The sequence below is a fragment of the Phaenicophaeus curvirostris genome, chromosome 19, assembly GCF_032191515.1.
Source record: "Phaenicophaeus curvirostris isolate KB17595 chromosome 19, BPBGC_Pcur_1.0, whole genome shotgun sequence".
NCBI classification, from domain to species: Eukaryota; Metazoa; Chordata; class Aves; order Cuculiformes; family Cuculidae; genus Phaenicophaeus; species Phaenicophaeus curvirostris.
The window spans coordinates 12281112-12285621 of record NC_091410.1 but is presented as its reverse complement, the minus strand read 5'-3'; the positions used below and the strand labels follow the sequence as shown (position 1 = coordinate 12285621).

General features: G+C 55.1%; 1 non-coding gene across 1 annotated transcript; it reads left to right on the top strand.

Annotated features, from left to right (window-relative positions):
* The first annotated feature begins 613 nt into the window (after positions 1-613).
* On the top strand, positions 614-685 carry TRNAT-CGU (transfer RNA threonine (anticodon CGU)). Its single transcript has one exon. It is a non-coding gene; the product is annotated as a tRNA-Thr (tRNA).
* The last annotated feature ends 3825 nt before the right edge of the window (positions 686-4510 follow it).

Here is a 4510-nt window from a genome sequence, read left to right as displayed (position 1 = left end):
GGCGTCCCGGGAGGGGGGGGGATGCAGAGCCAAGCAGGGGGGGGTCCCGGGAGGAGGGGGGATGCAGAGCCGAGCAGGGGGGGTCCCGGGAGGTGGGGGATGCAGAGCCGAGCAGGGGGGGTCCCGGGAGGTGGGGGATGCAGAGCCGAGCAGGGGGGGTCCCGGGAGGTGGGGGATGCAGAGCCGAGCAGGGGGTCCCGGGAGGCGGGGGGATGCAGAGCCGAGCAGGGGGTCCCTGCAGAAGGGGGGGATGCGGAGCCGAGCAGGGGGGGGTCCCGGGAGGAGGGGGGATGCAGAGCCGAGCAGGGGGGGTCCCGGGAGGTGGGGGATGCAGAGCCGAGCAGGGGGTCCCGGGAGGCGGGGGGATGCAGAGCCGAGCAGGGGGTCCCTGCAGAAGGGGGGGATGCGGAGCCGAGCAGGGGGGGGTCCCGGGAGGAGGGGGGATGCAGAGCCGAGCAAGGAGGGTCCCGGGAGGCGGGGGGATGCAGAACCGAGCAGGGGGGGGTCCCGGGAGGAGGGGGGATGCAGAGCCGAGCAGGGGGTCCCCGGATCCCCCGCTCGGTGCGCGGCCGCGCGGTTCCAGGGGCGGCGCGCGGGAGCTGCAAGCCCGTCAGGCGCGGTGGCCAAGTGGTAAGGCGTCGGTCTCGTAAACCGAAGATCGCGGGTTCGAACCCCGTCCGTGCCTGCCGAGGCGGCGGGAGGCTCCGGCGGCCCCGCCCGCGCGGGGAAGCCGCGGGACCCATTGTTTGCGGGTCTCTTTTTGCTTTCGGTGTCCCCGGACTCGAGGGGCTGCGGGTGACGGGCCCCTGGGTGGGCACAGAGGCCCTGGGTGGTCACCGTGACCCACCGGTGTCTGTGGGGATCACGCAGGTCTCGGCCGTGGAGCCACTGGGATCCTTTTTGCTGAGGGAGCTGGAGATCAGATCCCAGGGAGCTGCAAACCCCAGGGAAGGGGTCACGGATCCGTGGGTGGAAGCAGACCCCAAGGATGTCCCTGTGACCCACCAGGGTGGTCGCTCTCTGCAGGTCTCGGCCACAAAGCCACTGGGCTCCTTTTTGCTTTTGGCTGCGGGAGGAGAAGCTCGGATCCCGGGAGGCTGTGAATCCCAGGGCAGGAGTCACGGCCCCGCGGCGGGGCACAGACCCGGGCATTCCCACCTTAGGGTGACCTGCTCGCTCCCTGCGGATCTCGGCCAAGGAGCTGGTGGGGAGGCTCGCCCCGCGCCCTCCTGTGCTTCAAAATAGTTGCCTCGAATGCCACGAATCGTTGTTAAATAAAGCTGCTGTTTGCATCGCGTTGCTGCGGAGGAGGCGTTCGGTGAGCTTGGGAGTGATGGATCCCCGGCTGAAGGTGCTGGTTGTGATGCGATTCCGACATACAGAGCCCTCAAATGGTCAGGGGATCCAAATCCTGGAATAAACACAGCTACAAACAGTACCCACACTAGAACTGACTTTCACGGCTCGGTTCTTGATGCATGAAGCTGTGCGAAGCTTTACACGCGTGCAAGGGCATCTCTGCTGGCTCTGGTAACATCTCTGATTATTGCTGCTTTCAGACAGCTTAAAATATGTAAAGAATAGAGTCATTACACTGCAAAATCACAGCAGGCAGGGAAAAGCTGAGGAACCTCTGCAAAAAAAATAGCTGTTTCCTTTGATGCTCAGCAAAAGCTGGTTTTTGGTGTTTAACGTGCAGCGTTTAGCCTGGGACTGGTGGGGCAGGAGGCTGATTGTCTTTTTCAACAGGTACTGGGTGTGCGCGTGTGTGAGGTGTTTGGGGAGGTTCGTACAGAGCGGTTGTGCACTGTGTTATTAATGAGTCACAAAAAAAAGCCGTGGTACTTTTTGATATGAAAGCAGGAAATGCAGTTTAGAGCTTGTTTAGAAAAATGTAGGCACCACTTTACTCAGAAAGTGCAGTGCTGTCAAAATCCTGTCAGCTTGGTTGGAGGTTTTTGAGGATGAAAGTCCCAGCTTTGAAACACCCTATTCTGACTTAATTCCATAGCGTCTCCTGTCAGAATGTCAAACCAAAATGGTTCTAATGATTCTAAAATCACCTCGCAGCCTTTGCAGAGAATTTCAGAATTCCGTGGGTTTGTTTCTGGTTGAAACCAATGGTGAAACCGAGGTTCTCCCTGAAACAGGCTTGGCATCCCATAAACCCAAGCAGCTGGGTCTTGCCCAGGGTATTTCAATAAAGCGCTGGCATCGCCGTGCTCTGTGGCCATAACGCATCCAGGCAGCTCAGTGGTTGCTTAACTCCAGTCTCTGCAGAACCGGAATATTCACTTCTGAGTTCTGGGTGCCTTGCGAGGAAGGTGCTTGCAGGCTCCCTGCCCAGCTCCTCGGGACAGCTCTGTGCCAGGGAGGCTGCTGTGCGTTGTCAGGCTCGGAACGAGCTCCCCTGCCTGGATCCTTTCTGCTCAGTAACACGCAGGTCTCTGTGCGCACCCTGCTCGCGTCGCTGTCCTGGAGGCTCCCCAGCTCTCCACAGACGCACTGATCCCAGCGCGTGGGTATTTTCCCCCGGTCGTCAGGACTGTCTTTTTAGTCTGTCAGTTTTGCTCAGCACAGCAGCCTCCTGTTGTGTGGTACAGGGCCCCGCTCGCCCCCAGAGCAGGATGGAAAAATGATGTGTTGGTTGTAGTAGTTGAAAAGAATCCCGAGGAAGCCAAGGAGGTGTTCCTGTGTGGAAAAGAATGGGTGGAGGCCTTGCTATAAATACCACTTCAACAGGTAATGCTTTCAGCGCAGTTCGTAGCCTCTGAAAAGTTCTGTTTGGCTCATTGGAAGGAAAGGCGCTGTGCCTCTGGGCTCACACGCAGAGTTTACACCAAGGGGCGATGCTGTGCTGAGCCTCCTGGAGACAAATCCCTCGCAGGCAGGACTGGAGGCTGGGAGAGAATTAAGAAAGAGAATTCTTGCAGCAGGAGCTCAGGATGTGAAAGTCGTGTCACTGTTGCCAGGCGTGTGCTGTGCTCGGCTTGGGGCATGGGACGGGCTGTTAACAAAGCTGGAAATCAAGAACTGGACCCCGACTGATGTGAATTAGCAGAGATCCGCTCAGGCTAACAAGGCTGTGTCAGCTGATGTTGTGTGTGAGCAAAGTCCAGCCTCAAAATACAATCTGTATTGAGAGTCCTGCTCATCACAACTAAGTGAAGATGGTCCTGCTGCTCCCTCTCCTCCTGGCTTGGTGTGGGCACTGATGGGCTTTTGATTCTCCTCCCTCTTCTCTCTTAGATGTTCCTACACCTTTGCTTCTCTGGGAGGCCCCGGCATGGCAGAGGCTTGTGTTGAGGCAGCTCACGTGTTCTCTCGCTCCCAAATTCATGGCCCTCCCTTCTTACTCAGACAATAAATTCGATTTTGGCTTTAATTTAATAGCTAAAATCCCAAAGTGCCAATGAGCTTTAATCAAGATGCTTATGATCTGATCACAGCTGTGCTGGAGCTGGTTTTGGTTTGGGTGTTTTTGGTGGGTGAGGGAGAATTGTTTGGTTTGGAAGCAAGTCCTGACCAAAAGCATAAAAATTGTCCCACTTGAGTCGCATTAAGATCTTTGATTTTATTCCAGAAAATACTGAGCAGCCTCCCTCTGAATATAACACCTCTATTAAATGAGGAGTTATTAAATGAAGATTAAAATGAGGTCCCTGTTAATCACTTCATAAAAACACCTTACAATTAACATACTTAAAAGATGTGTTCCTGCTGAAACTCTTGGCCATATTTAGATACAGAACTTCCTGGCCTTTCTCATTTGACAAACCAATTATTCAGCATCCAGACATCTTCACGACCCTTTTAAAATAAGTGTAAAAACGAATCAGTTACAACAGTGGTGTTTCTGAATTATGTAGTGCATGTGTTTCTGAGAGGCTGGCAGAAAATTCTTGCTTTTGAAAGGCAAGATGTGAGTGGGGACTAAATGCCTAATTTTTTTGTGGTTGTTCTCATTATAATAACATTTTCAGTGCTTTGCAACTCTCCTGAGTGCCTGTCGTGTCCCTCCCTAAGGTCAAACTTCAGCAACTGAAAATCAGTGGGGTAGGAGCACACGGGGAGCTGCGTGTCTGGTTCAGGAATAGGAGTGAGATCATTTGAGAGCCTTTCTCAGCCCGTGCTGTGTGGAGCTGGGCAGGGGGATTGTCCCGAAGGCTGCTTAGACCTGCTCGCCCCATTAATAATGTGTTGGCTTGTCTTCCCACCCCTCTTTCTGAGCATCCTTCCACGGGACGGCTGGCGCCTTTGGAGGAAAAAAGAAACCCAAGCTCTGAAACCTTGAACTTGGAAAGAAAAAGGCATGTGTGGAGTTGTGCAAACAGAGGGTGGTGTGCCAGGGGTGAGCCGGCCGCTGGAGCTGGTGAACAGCCCAGTCATGCTGGGAGGGTGCTCGGCGTCCGTGATACCAAACTACGATACCAAACAGCGACACCGCGTCCTGCAGATTAGACAACCGAACACACAAAATACGGCATAAAGCTGTGGCTGACAGTGGGAC